Here is a 15,751-nt window from a genome sequence, read left to right as displayed (position 1 = left end):
GATCGTCCGCGATCATCTGTTGCCAGGCAGGTTTGGAATGGATTACGTATGGATTACGTACCCGGTACAAATTTGGCACCCGGTACAAATTTGGTGTGACACCGCCATTGTTTTAATTCATTTACTTGCGCGTCGCTGCGTCACGTGACTCACGTCCGCTTCACGTTCACCACGGAAACTGTAGTTCTGGGTTATGCACGTGAAGTAACGAGTAACAAATCTCCAGGGTACAACCAAGTGCAAAACAATAGGCCATTTCCTATTTATTTTATCAGTTTCAGTGTTGATAAACTGTGTTCCCAAGAGGCTGTACTTACAGGAAGGGTTACTGCAATCTTGCACGGTCTAATGAGCTCAAAGAACACGTCCCGGTTCTACCGTTCATTCCTCATTTCATGATAGCTGCTATAAGAAGAAAAAACGTAGGGGCATGCATTAGATTTCGTTGAATAACCATCGCTCCCTACTTAACACGGGCAGATAGCCTTCTTCTCTTTACTCAAATGCATTTGGAATCGCAATGCAGAAGCCAAAACGGATGAAAATATGTGGTTAACATCACAACATTGTGTAGCCTAGACCTAGCAAGGATATTGACATCTGGATACTCGCTTGCTCTTCGATGAGTTTCCTTAGATATGATTAAGTTTCTAAATATATTGAGACCAGATATTTACAAACTGAATTTCATCATCAGTGTGAGGAACTAAAGAAGCACGGTTATGTGCAAAACAACAAGTCACTTATAAAATGAAGTCTTTTTGCTTAACTTCGACTCTTGCAACAGGAGAAATCGTTGCTCCTTTCTGCAAGAGAAGTCGTTGAGCTCTCATTTACCGAGCAGCAGCAGCACGGTGTTGGGGTTAGAGTTGGCTCGGTCGCGAAGGAATCAGTTCGAATGAACGAATCTTTAAGACGAACAAAACGAACTTCGAAACGAATCTTTTCATTCTAAGTACACAAATACAGATCATCATGAATATTTATATAATTATGAATAGTTATTTATATTGTTCTTCATAGTTATTATTAATTTAGTAATTAATAGCTAGCATTAATATAGTTCAGTTTATATTCTATAAACTGCCTGCATATTGTTTGATTCTATTCTTAAAAGCAAGATTCTGGGTTTATGTCTTATGCCTGTGTGCGTGTGTGTGTGTGTGTGTGTGTCTGTGTCTGGTGTTTGTGTGTGTGTCTGTCCGTGCGTGTTTTAGAAAGAATAATGTTTTATGGGAGGGTGTGTGTGTGTTATAGGGGTTGCAACTAACTTCAACTTTACTATTGCTCACTGCTGCTTTGAAAGGTCTTGGCACACCATTCCACTATAGAAACTATCATATGATATGTCTTTTGTCCTTCTATGTGAATGTTTGTAGGTAGTGAATAAAGAAAGTGGCAGAAAGAGAATAAGCAGTATGCAAGAGTCCTCACCAATACTTACCCTTCATGCAGCAGTTGTCCAATCAACTCGGAGTTCAGCATCACACACCAATCAGAGTAATTTAAGAGACCACCCCATGGAAACATATATTGACATGACATCTTCACATTAAAAGTGGAGCGGCCGAAAAAAAGACAACAAAAATACAGAAAAAATAATAAAGAGAAAGAAATAATGATTACATTAAAAAAAAGACAAAAAACAGGCAAATAGACGGACTGATAGACCAACAAAAGATAAATAAACACACATACAAACATTCTCACTCAAAAGCTACACAGCTAACTGGACAAACAGCGACCCAGTTAAAAAGACATAATATTTACACATGAAGGATGGGAGAACAGAGTTATGTTCTTCATTCAATCACTTTGAGAACATCAATGAATAAGACCTTGATGTTTATAATATGGTAAACCTCTTGACCCTGGGTTTTATTTAATTGAATTGTTCAGCGTTAGGATGCAGACCCAAAGACAGGTTGAGGTTTAAACACTTTTGACTGCAAGAAAAGATGAAGAAACAGCGTAGGATATTTCACACACAAAGCAAAGTCATCCGGGCTGGATGACTTTCCAAGGTGTGGACCAAGAAAGATGTATATCTATGTAATGGTGTTGCAATAATTACTTAATATGCTGAGTTACTGGGCATATTGCAAAGTACCCTGGACCATTGCCTTGTAACTAGTCTGGGGTTGGTTATCCTCTTGCTCTCACAACGTCTTCTCTGAGGTTGACTATAAAAGCAGGGGCCCCAAGAGTAGTAACCTCACCAACGACTCCCATCGCTGCAGAAGAACAGAACCAGTGAAGATCAACCTTCTAGACATGGCTGCAGGTAGGAGATACACAACCTCTCACTTTTTGGCAAGGGTTAGCCATCGGATTTTGGACAAACATTAAGAGCTTACACATTACTCAACTATAGCTAGACTAGGTTTTATACACTTAATACTTGTTCCTTATGCTTTTCCTTGTGCTGTTGAAGTGAGCTTTAAACTGGTGGTGGTGTCTGCTGATGAAAACAAGAGAGTTGAATACAAACCTGCTTCGCACTGCCACCAGCATCTCGGTTGGGCTTTGAAAGAATTTGAAGATTCAGTCTCAAACTTCAGGTAGGCTGTGTAGTCAAAATGTGTTGGCCCCTTTCATGTCCTCAATCCTCATTCATCAATCATCTGGTGCATGGAAACGAAGCCAGTCCTGAATCCCATTTTACTTCCTCTACATAATCTGAAAGATTTTATAATTCTTTCTGATTTGTAAAAGATTTTTATAATTCTTTATTTCATAAATCCAGATGGTCATTATGAATCAAACTAATTTACCTGTTGTCTATTTCTGTGTCCTCATTACAGTTTCAAAATGGAAGGCAAATTTGGATTGCCACCCTATTTGACACAAGTGACTTTTGGTAATAACACTATTACCAAAACTGACAACAGCTTCTGGCAAATTCTGGTGAAAAACCACAACATGCTAACACCTGTTGGTAAGCTGAGAGCACTACGACAGACACACACACACACACACACACACACACACACACACACACACACACACACACACACACACACACCTTTAAACATATATATGTCCGTTTGGTAAGTTTTTATTGGCTGCTGACATTTAGATTTCTTTCATCTGGTTTCTCAGCACTCTTCAACTACAAAGTCAATGACAGTGATGAGATCATCCTGCGCTACATGACCGTGTGATCCTGACTGTGGCGCCATCTCCCTGCAGGGTCCTGAATTACACTGAGTGCCTCTCGCTCCTTAAACATGAAGATTATTTAGTCTAAAAATGTCAAATGTAACAAATATGTTGAATTGAACATAGATATAAATGAATTAGAAGTGAAACATATAATGGAATAAAGGATTGCAATTATCTCATTCGTATCATTCCACTGTTTTTGCACACACTCACTCACAATAACCAGCCCACACTGCCTGCCATCCTGTCTCTTTTCATTCTAAGTACACAAATACAGATTATCACGTATATTTATATAGTTATGAATAGTTATTAATATTGTTCTCTATTGTTATTATTAATATCTTACTACTATAATAGCAGGCCTGTCGCACCAGTAACTGAAGTTACTCAAGTGTGCATGTGCCAAGTAATGACACACATATATAAGGAAACGCACACACACGCACAAACACACAAGTACGAGGACACACTGCAAGTCAACACAAAGGCAGCAACACATACACGGAAGTGCACACTCAGGCGCACGCAAACACACACAATTACAATTAGGGCATTTAGCAGACGCTTTTATCCAAAGCGACTTACATCGGTTAATATACACATTGACACACCGACGGCAGAGTCAACCATGCAAGGCGACAGCCAGCTCGTCAGGAGCAGTTAGGGTTAAGTGTCTTGCTCAGGGACACATCAACAATCAGCTAGGAGGGGCTGGGGATCGAACTAGCGACCTTTCGGTTACAAGGCAACTGCTCTACCTCCTGAGCTAAGCCGACCCCCACACACACACACACACACACACACACACACACACACACACACACACACACACACACACACACACACACACACACACACACACACACACACACACACACACACACACACAAAGGTAAGACGTTTAACGGCTCCGCCATCGGCAAACGTGCAGGTAAGAACACACACGCAAGCACGCACATAAGCACGAACATACACGGAAACACACAAGCACGCGCACAAACCGCACGTTAACACAAAGGCAGCGACACATACATGGAAGCGCACACACGCGCCCACACACACACGCGCACAGGTAAAGACGTTTAACGGCTCCGCCATCGGCAAACGCGCAGGTAAGAACACACACGCACACGCACACACCGAAGCGACACTCCCCCAGTTAAGTCGTTATATTTTTAAACACGTCGACAAACTCTCACAGGTAACACGTTCTGTCTATAGACTGTAGAAATTGCGATAAAATAAGGGAAGAGGCAATTGCTCACCTCGACAAGCAACAGTGGGTCGTTCATTTTGTCATATGAAAACCGTTAAATTCAAACACCGCACAGACTAGTGTTGACTCGTTCGCGAACGAATCAGTTCGAATGAACGAATCGTTAAGACGAACGAACTGAACTGGTTCCTCTCTCTCGTTCGCCTCGTTCGTCTCGTTCGTCTCGTTCGTTCTCAGACTCGACTCCTCCCAGACCCACTAGTCGCTGACTCGCTGACAGTTCGGTCACTCACTGTGTGAGTGTTGAGGAGGGACCGACTGAGAGACGTCGCAACTCACGATAGCCAATCGTATGCTGTTCTAGGACTGAGTCTAGGACACTCTCGTTGAATTTGTCAATGAGAGACAGAAATCAACCGGTTTAATGGGGAAAAAACAAATGGGCTTAGTGAGCCAGCTATCTATTATTCACATTGGCCATATGTTGCATGGACATATTTAAAGGATGCATTGTACATATTTATAATTCGAAATTCGTCCCAGCCTTTATACCACATTTTTCACAACCTACCAGCTCTCGTTGTGAAGACTATTCACCGCGCAATTCGTTTCAATGGAAATCGCGACAGTATACTTTCAACATAAAGTGTACATATTTATCATTTGGAATTCGTCCCAGCCTTTATACCAGAAACTCTAGAGTCTATAGTGTAGCGACCCTGGGACATTTAAAGAGTTTGTGTGTTATGTGTTGCATTGTATTTCATTGTCCGTTATGCCAGTTGTTCTCTGTGCATGCATTGGATGTTCTTCTTGTCAATCAGTGTGGGGGGCGAATCATCAGGTCAGCTGGGGGAGGGCCTTGGGAGAACAGGAGGGTGGGGGCTTGCACGTTAAAGGGACCGGGTTGGGGGGTTGCCCGGGTAACCGGTTGTTGTTAGTGTGGATTTTTGCCGTTGGTTACGGGTTTTCAGTGACCTGGTTTGTCACCGGCGAGGTCATTACAATAGCGTATAACTGCGTTGTCTGATGACAGTTGAATTCATTTTTCACAATTAACCAGCTCTCGTTTTGAAGGCAGTGTTAATTTTGGCAGCTAGATTTAGTCTTTGGCTGCACAGGGTTCTGTTTATGGGAGCCTAAAACACCCGGGACACCCACCATCATTGCTAAATCAAGTCTATTGTTTTGCTGATATGTTAAACATCCAATTATCAACTATAACCCCCCATCCCGCTGCGTTTGGTTAAAGTTGTAATGTTGACGTATGAGAATGAGAACGAGGGAGGCGCTGAGTCTGAGCCGTTCATTCCATGATTCTACCGGAAACTCGACTGAACCGGAAACTCGACTGAACTAACGAACTAACCAACGAACGAGGGGCTGAGTCTGACTGACTCAGAGAACCGTGTATGATTCGATTCACCGCTACCGGAAACTCGACTGAACGAACGAACGAACGATTCGCGAACGACTCCTCTTGGCGAACTGAATGACGTGAACTGGTTCGCGGAAACTAATCACTAAGTCCAACCCTAGCACAGACCGCCATATAAACAAAGAAGTCACGTGATTCTTAAAAAGACAGTGTTCCTAAAACACGGAACGAAAACATGTCAATAACACAGTATGATGAATTACGTCTATAGAGTCCACCACAAGACTACACTTTGTTGCTCAAATGTAATATCACTCCCCTTCTTGAGCCTCCCAACATTTCTTTACACTTTGTTGCTCAAACTTAATATTACTCTCCTCTTCATTAGCCTCCCCAAATGTATTGCGATATTGATATCCACCCCTCCCCTCTGTGGACGGTTTTAGCTGTTTTATTTTTCTTATATTTTGTGTGTGACTGTAGGCTACTGCTGCCTGTCTTAACCAGGACACTGGAAGAGATGTTTAATCACAATGAAGATTATTATTTTTCAACTAACCAATAGTAGTTGCCTTGCATTTTAAAGTGTCAATGCACTTTTCAGCCCTGAATAACAGTAAAAGCTATTTAATAATTGATTTGCATCCATAGTAAATTACACTTTCCATTGAATAACTTTCCCTGTTACCATAAATTTACAAATTTTACAATGTAATCAAATGCTCACACACTAGCTGCTTTCAGACACACGTGTAAGTCCTGATATTCTCCTGATGGGCTGTATGTGTGAACAACATATGCTGACATTTGTACCCTGAAAATCTCCTGAATAATACTACCCCTGAGGTAGTATTTTCTCTGTAGGAAATGTGAATTACTTTATATGTGAATGAGGAGTATAAAGCCGGTATTCCTCACACCACTTCAGTGGGCGTGTTGATGACAGTTCTGCCCGTCATTGAGTGGCCCCCTAAATGATCATCAGCCTGTTGTTCGCTGAATGGTTTAAAAAAATTAAAATGTTGGCACAGCTTTTGAGAGTCATTTGTTGTAAACGAATGTTATACGTTGGGTTTAATGGGTTTAATTGCAACTTAGGGATGATGCACGCGCGGAAACTCTAGTAGTTATTAATAGTTAGGATTAATATACTTCAGTTGATATTGTATAAGCTTCCTTCATATTATTAGATTTTTTTCTTAAAAGCAAGATTTACAAACGAAACAGGACGATGCATTACATTTACTTGAATGTATTAATTTTTAACCATACAGGACAGGTTCATTTACATTTGGAAGCTGTGCAAACAATTTATATATAGAGAGAAATGTCACATAATGCACATTCAAAGAAGGTTTGAATTCGCATCTCTTGTTGCCATCAGCAGTCTCCACCACCAGTTTAAAGATCACTTCAACAGCACAAAGAAAAGCATAAGGAACAAGTAGTGGACAAATAAAGCCTAGTCCAGCTATAGTTTGAGTAATGAGTAAACTCTTAATGTTCGTCCCAAATCCGATGGCTAACCCTTACCCTAAAAGTGAGAGGTTGTGTATCTCCTACCTTGAGCCATGTCTAGAAGCTTGATCTTCACATGTTCTGTTCTTCTGCAGCGATGGGAATCGTTGGTGAGCTTACTGCTCTTGGGGCCCCCTCTGTATAAGAACACAAATACAGATCATCACATATTTTTATATAGTTATAAATAGTTATTAATATGGTTCTTTATAGTTATTATTAATATAGTAATTCATTTTTAACATTAATATTGTTCAGTTGATATTGTATAAACTGCCTATATATTAATTGATTTTTTTCTTAAAAGCAAGATTCTGTGTCTATGTCTTGTGTGTGTGTGTGTGTGTGTGTGTGTGTGTGTGTGTGTGTGTGCGCGTGCATGTGTTAGAAAGAATAAGAGTATATTTGTGTGTGTGTTTGTGTGTTATGGGAGGGTGTGTGTGTGTGTGTGTTATAGGGTTAGTGTGTGTCCCACAAACACATTTTGTTGCTTCTTACTTCAACGTTACTATTGCTCACTGCTGCTTTGAAAGGTCTTGCCACACCATTCCACTATTGATACTATCATATGCTGTGGCGGTTTAGTGTTTAACCAGAGGGGCACAAAAAAAAGGCAAAAAATGACATTTAAGGATCATAAACTTTTTTAAGTACACAAATACAGATTATCATGTATATTTATATAGTTATTAATATTGTTCTTTATTTTCATTATTAATAGTTAGCATTAATATAGTTCAGTTTGTATTGTTTAAACTGTCTTCATATTATTTGATTTTCTTCTTAAAAGCAAGATTTATAAACTAAACAGGACAAGGCATTACATTTATTTGAATCCAGTCATCGACTGGATTGGTTATGGGGGCACTTTGATCAGGAGTGGGTTCTTTTCTTTTCAAATATTTATACATGTTTGCGTTGCGTTACTCGCGTGTACATCAATCACTTCATCTGTAATTTATTGTTTGCATATCTTCCAATTAATTGCACTGCCTACCGCCACCAACAGGCATATGGGAGTATTTACGTAGCATACCACCAACAGCGCGACCACGCGCACTCGGCTCAGACTGGCTTACACAGAGTAGACCAATATATATATTGTTTAACCAATGAAGTGAATTCACATCATGTTTCATGGCACACCTGTCCATCTCTCACGGCACAGTAGTGTGCCGTGGCACAGTGGTTGAAAAACAATGATTTATAGCATTAATAAAGTTCAGTTTATATTGTATAAACTGCCTACATATTATTAGATTTTCTTCTTAAAAGCAAGATTCTGTGTCTTTGTCTTGTGTGCGTGTGTGTGTGTGTGTGTGCGTGCGTGCGTATGTGTTACGCGCTGGTGGCTCGGAGTAGGACGCAACATAAGGGCAACAGGTTTGGGCAAGTGAGGGTGCAGCCAAACAAAATCCAAGACAAAAGGTGAATTCAATATAAAGTGTTTACTTACAAAAAAAAGGCAACACAGGGATCAACAAGGACTGTCAGTGGCACCAAAGAAAAGAACATAACAAAACCCACCCCCCCATTGACAGGTGCTTTGCACCCAAAAAGTACAGTGGGTGGTGCTCACTCTAACCTAGGGTATTAACAACAGGTAAACCTACGTGTATGAAATATGTAAAGCCCAGGGTATCTTACCTATCCTTATTGCCCCTGTGCGCACAACAAAATAATTAACAAAGGCAAAGACAAAACTAAAGTAGGCTGCTAACAACTAAAGTAATGAGGTTTAAACAAGTGTGTAATAACTAAAGACAATACACTAAACCAACAAAGAAACCAAGCACTCGCAACCACTAGTAAACACTAGCAAATACACTCCAAAACAAGCCAACAGAGCTCAACTAAAGCTTTGCCACAGCTCAAACCAAAGCACTCCCCCCTGACAAATAAACACAGGACTATTTAAAGGGGAATGGTTGATGGGAGATCTGGAACAGGTGTGGTGATTTGGTGACTGGGACCAGGTGTGCACATCTGAGAATTTGGAGAATGAAAACAGGAGGAGGAGACAGAACAACACAAACATACTACACAAAACAGAACACAATACATGTAGGCCTATACCATGTATAACATATAAGACATACAAAACACTGTACGTAACAGTATGTGTTTGTGTGCGTGCGTGTTTTGGAAATAATAAGAGTTTAATTTTGTTTGTGTGTTTCATGGGAGTGTGTGTGTGCGTTATAAGGGTTGTGCGTGTTCCACAAACACATGGGTGTTGCAACTTACTTAAACTTTACAATTGCTCACTGCTGCTTTGAAAGGTCTTGGCACACCATTCCACTATAGAAACTATCATATGATATGTCTTTTGTCCTTCTATGTGAATGTTTGTAGGTAGTGAATAAAGAAAGTGGCAGAAAGAGAATAGGCAGTATGCAAGAGTCCTCAGCAATACTTACCCTTCATGCAGCAGTTTTCCAATCAACTCAGAGTTCAGCATCACACACCAATCAGTCATTTAAGAGATCAACTCATGGAAACATGTATAAAAATATATATATATTTTAAATTGACGTGACATCTTCACAATGAAAGTGGATCTGCCGAAAAAAAGACAACAAAAATACTGAAAAAATTAGAGAAGAAATAAATAAAGATGAAGAAATAATGATTACATTTAAAACAACAAGACAGAAAACAGACCAATTGATGGACTGATTGACCGACAAAAGATAAATAAACACACATACAAACATTCTCACTCAGAAGCTACACAGCTAACTGGACAAACAGCGACCCAGTCAAAAATACATAATATTTACACATGAAGGATGGGAGAACAGAGTTATGTTCTTCATTATATAATTTTGAGAACATCAGTGAATAAGACCTTCATGTTTATAATATGGTAAACCTCTTGACCCTGGTTTTTTTTTTAATTGAATTGTTCAGCGTTAGGATGCAGACCCAAAGGCAGGTTGAGGTTTAAACACTTTTGACTGCAAGAAAAGATGAAGAAACAACGTAGGATATTTCACAAACATAGCAAAGTCATCCGGGCTGGATGACTTTCCAAGTTGTGGACCAAGAAAGATGTATATCTGTGTAATGGTGTTGCAATAATAACTTAATATGCTGAGTTACTGGGCATATTGCAAAGTACCCTGGACCATTGCCTAGTAACTAGTCTGGGGTTGGTTATCCTCTTGCTCTCACAACGTCTTCTCTGAGGTTGACTATAAAAGCAGGGGGCCCAAGAGCAGTAACCTCACCAACGACTCCCATCGCTTCAGAAGAACAGAACCAGTGAAGATCAACCTTCTAGACATGGTTGCAGGTAGGAGATACACAACCTCTCACTTTTAGGGCAAGGGTTAGCCATCGGATTTTGGACAAACATTAAGAGCTTACACATTACTCAACTATAGCTGGACTAGGTTTTATACACTTAATACTTGTTCCTTATGCTTTTCCTTGTGCTGCTGAAGTGAACTTTAAACTGGTGGTGGAGTCTGCTGATGGCAACAAGCGAGCTGAATACAAACCTGCTTCGCACTGCCGCCAGAAACTCGGTTGGGCTTTGAATGAATTTGAAGATTCAGTCTCAAACTTCAGGTAGGTTGTGTAGTTAAAATGTGTTGGCCCCTTTCATGTCCTCAATCCTCATTCATCAATCATCTGGTGCATGGAAACGAAGCCAGTCCTGAATCCCATTTTACTTCCTCTACATAATCTGCAAGATTTTACAATTCTTTTTGATTTGTAAAAGATTTTTATAATTCTTTATTTCATAAATCCAGATGGTCATTATGAATCAAACTAATTTACCTGTTGTCTATTTCTGTGTCCTCATTACAGTTTCAAAATGGAAGGCAAATTTGGATTGCCACCCTATTTGACCCAAGTGACTTTTGGTGATATCACTATTACCAAAACTAACAATAGCTTCTGGCTTATTCTGGTGAAAAACCACAACATGACAACACCTATTGGTAAGCTGAGAGCACTACAACAGACACACACAAACACACACACACACACACACACACACACACACACACACACACACACACACACACACACACACACACCTTTAAACATATATATGTCCGTTTGGTAAGTTTTTATTGGCTGCTGATATTTAGATTTCTTTCATCTGGTTTCTCAGGACTCTTCAACCACATTGTCCAGGACGGTGACGAGATCATCCTGTGCCTCATGACCTTGTGTTCCTGTCTGTGGCCCCATCATCCTGCAGGGTCCTGAATTACACTGAGTGCCTCTCGCTTCTTAAACATGAAGATTATTTAGTCCAGGGGGGCCCAAATTCTTCCCTGAATAAACTATACTTTATAATAGAAATCATGTTGGTCATTATGAATTAAAGTAATTTACCTGTTGTCTATCACTGCGTCTATTTTGCAGTTTCACAAGTGAAAGTAAATTTGGTTTGCCAACCTATTTGACCCAGGTTACTTTTGGTGGAATATTAAAAGTACAACAAATAACCAATTCTGGCAAATTTTGGTCAATAAAAATGGCACCGTCACACCTGTTGGTAAGATGAAAAGAACAAATGATTCACACACACATACACATTTAAACAGATATCTACCAATATGGCAATCATTTGCTGCTGATATTTAGTTGTACTGCATCTGGTTTATCAGGACTCGAAAACTACTTCGTCCAGCCAGTTGACAAGGTTTTCCTGCGCTTCACAACCCTCAAACTGTGACTGTGGCGCCATCTTCCTGCAGATTCCTGAAATACACTGAGGGCTGCTCGACAATCTTGCAATATTTGTCGCTCGCTTTAACAAATGAGTTTATTTGGTATGGAAATTAGTTTAAAAAAAACGAAATGGAGGTCGAATTATAATTACTTATTATTTAATTACTATAATTAAATAAAGGATTGAATTTCTCTTATGAGTATCATTCAATTTTGTTCACACACAAACATACAGACAAACAGCCCCACACAAACACACACACAAACGTGTTTAAGTGAATTAGGATATGTCTCTTATAGACAGAAAGACAAAAGCAGACAAACAGACACAGTCAGGCAGACAGACACATGCATATAGGCAGACAGACAGACAGAAAGACAGATGGACAGATTTAGAGAGAAACAGGCAGGCAAAGAACAGGCAGAAAGAAGGACAGACGGACGGAAAGAGAGACAGAGAGAGAGAGGGACAGACAGGCAGTCAGACAGATGTTGGATGCAGTGTGGTGCCTCAGTACTCTTGTGGTGCGTCAACTCTATAGTCCAAAGAATACAATGGTCAAAACGTTCGACAGAACACACAAAATAGAGGCTTTTGTCATATTCACAGCTAGTACATTTTCAGACCTCTCATTTCCTCGACCAGTTTCCAGTTAAAGACGATCAGTATAAAATAAGCCATTGTAATTTAATAATTATAAAAATACTGATTATATGAAGGAGGTGGTCACCGGCTCTAGCCCAAGGTGGCTATCACAAAAGCTAACCATTGCGGACATCGCGGAACCTAACCATCCTCAATATTTAACCTAGAAACACAATGTTAAGCTTAAATGGTTACTGTATTTTTTATTACACTGGCGCTAATATTATTAATCGATTGGAAATACGATGCTTACTTGCTACATATGCAGTATACTCCTGATGGAAGCTAAATCTGAGACTATAGAGTACAATGGTATAAGCCTCATCATTTTGTGAACTTATTTCGATGAGCTAGAAGTGAAAGAATAACGTCAATAGCACACTTTTCCTGGCTACTACAAGTGATGACACACACACAACCACACACATACACACCCACACACACACACATTCACACACACTTGACTGAAATTTGTTGTAAACTATTTAACATTATTTAAATGGTGTGCATGTTGACATTGTTTAGTCCATTTACAATCTGGTCAAATTCCTTCACTTGATTCAAGCCTTCAACATTTCTTCACGTCTTAAACGTGTTGATTTACTAAAACATATTTTCAACCTCACTTTGCACTACAGCATTTACCGCATTTTCTGTAGGGAATACATTTTTCAGTTATTATTAATGTAGATATTAATAGTTTATTATTATAACTATAGTTATTGATAGTTATTACATTATTATCTAATAATAACAATGATATAGTTTAGTGTATATTGTAACAACCTCAAACATACATGAGTTGACATTTTTCTTAAAATCCAGATTTAGAAACAAAACAGACAATAATATTACATTGATTTGAATTTATTAATTTTGTGTGTGTGTGTGTGTTTTGTGTGTTGAGAGACAATGTTTGTGTGTTTGTGTTATAGAGGAGTGTGTGTGTGTGTGTGTGTGTGTGTGTGTGTGTGTGTGTGTGTGTGTGTGTGTGTGTGTGTGTGTCCCACACAGCGTGTGCACTAACCCTTCATCCCCCGTGGTTAGCAACATCATGATACAGTTCTGTAAGTGATGCGACTCTCAGCAACACACATCAGGCTTCAAGGTCAGATATGTTGCTTGTCCAGTGAAGTGGGTGAAATACGCATTCTGCAATCCGACCCAGGCAACAGATACATACTCTCTGCACAACTAGAAATGTAAGATATAAATGCCAATTGATATCGGATGTCAGACTGTTCTCAGTTTTCTTCTTCACTACATTGCTGTTTTTAAGTCTTTGGGTGCAAGTCTAAGTCAAGTATCAAGTCTTTAAGGTCCCTATCCAAAATCATCATAAATAGTCCAGCCTCAAAGCAGGGAGTCAGAGTCCAGTCGCACAGCAGGGAGTCAGAGTCCAGTCTCACAGCAGGGAGTCAGAGTCCAGTCTCACAGCAGAGAGTCAGAGTCCAGTCTCACAGCAGGGAGTCAGAGTCCAGTCTCACAGCAGGGAGTCTGAGTCCAGTCTCACAACAGAGAGTCAGAGTCCAGTCTCACAGCAGGGAGTCTGAGTCCAGTCTCACAGCAGAGAGTCAGAGTCCAATCTCACAACAGAGAGTCAGAGTCCAGTCTCACAGCAGGGAGTCTGAGTCCAGTCTCACAGCAGGGAGTCAGAGTCCAGTCCCACAGCAGGGAGTCAGAGTCCAGTCTCACAGCAGGGAGTCTGAGTCCAGTCTCACAGCAGGGAGTCTGAGTCCAGTCTCACAGCAGGGAGTCAGAGTCCAGTCTCACAGCAGGGAGTCAGAGTCCAGTCTCACAGCAGGGAGTCAGAGTCCAGTCTCACAGCAGAGAGTCAGAGTCAAGTCTTCTTGCGTGGTTTCCAGCACCATTGGCACAAGGTGACCTTTCTGCATTATTTTTCATTGTTTTGCCTACAATAACAACGTGCATATGTATTTGGTCTTTAGTGGTGTACCCAGAAACATCTACATTCACGCAGGAAGTACGAAAATGGGAAGTACGAAAAAACTAAATAAAAAATAAGCCCGGACAGAAAAAATCGTATGTTTCCAAATCGTTTGATCCTGATTTTGTGAACCTAACTAAAAGAAGACAAAAATGAAAAAAATTAAGTAAATTGCGGCGATTAATATCTTAAACTGTTACAACATCCTGGGTCTCTATTGCCCCCAAGACAACTTGCATCAGTACAAATGTTGCCTTAGATTGGATTAACAAAGATCGTATTTATATTTGATCTTATAAGTTTTTCACGACATCTACAGTTGAGCAGGAAATATAATGGTGATTTTAATCTGCTGCAGCTATTGCAGGGGGAAAGCACCTAGAATGTTCTCTAAAGATAATCACGGTGAAAACACAGAGCTTCCTCCATGCCATTGCAGATCAATTTAATTGAAATGTGTTGTAATATCTGTTTCTATTTTAAGAGCTCTCATTTTCTTTTTCAGTTAAACACAACATCAAGATCAATATAAAACAAGCCATTGTCAGATACTAATTATAACAATACTACTTATATATCATTTAGATTCTTTATTTTCATTACTATTGTGGCCCCCAGCATGTTGTGGATCTTTAAACGGACCCCTAGCTAACCTCATTGAAGACCCCCGCTCTATAAACTGGGGTCTGAGCTGTGTGTGTGTGTGTGTGTGTGTGTGTGTGTGTGTGTAAAATATTTGATATTTTTACATGAAACATAAAACTTATATCATGTGTGTGTTGCAGGCATCAGCTGTTTGATTCCTCAAGCCTATGAGATGGTTATCCTGAATTATACCAAGTGGTAGACAGAGATCACCTCTCTGGATCACAAACAGCCTATTCCATGCAGAGAACAGGACTAAGAAAACAGAATAATCAATCAGCTTATTCTATTGATACCCGTTGTCAAGACAACTGGTACATATCTTGCCTTAGATTGGATTAACAAAGATCATGATTATATTTGCTTTCATATGGTTTTTTATATGGCGATACTGCGAAATATGATAGTATAGTAGTTATGCAGATGATACACAGTTGTACCTGTGTGTTACCAGATAACATTAGCTCCATTGATTGGCCCCCTGAGAGGGGGGGGGGGGGGGGGGGGGGGTAGACGACAGTGTCAAGTTTTACCTGG

The 15,751-nt window shown here is 40.0% G+C and overlaps 1 long non-coding RNA gene across 1 annotated transcript; it reads left to right on the top strand.

Annotated features, from left to right (window-relative positions):
- The first annotated feature begins 2,813 nt into the window (after positions 1 to 2,813).
- LOC307085127 lies at positions 2,814 to 3,339 on the top strand. Its single transcript, XR_013812349.1, has 2 exons — positions 2,814 to 2,938; positions 3,103 to 3,339. It is a non-coding gene; the product is annotated as an uncharacterized lncRNA (long non-coding RNA).
- The last annotated feature ends 12,412 nt before the right edge of the window (positions 3,340 to 15,751 follow it).

The sequence above is a fragment of the Pollachius pollachius genome, assembly GCF_949987615.1.
Source record: "Pollachius pollachius genome assembly, chromosome: 13".
In the NCBI taxonomy this organism is placed as follows: domain Eukaryota; kingdom Metazoa; phylum Chordata; class Actinopteri; order Gadiformes; family Gadidae; genus Pollachius; species Pollachius pollachius.
This window is presented reverse-complemented; position numbering and strand designations above follow the sequence as displayed.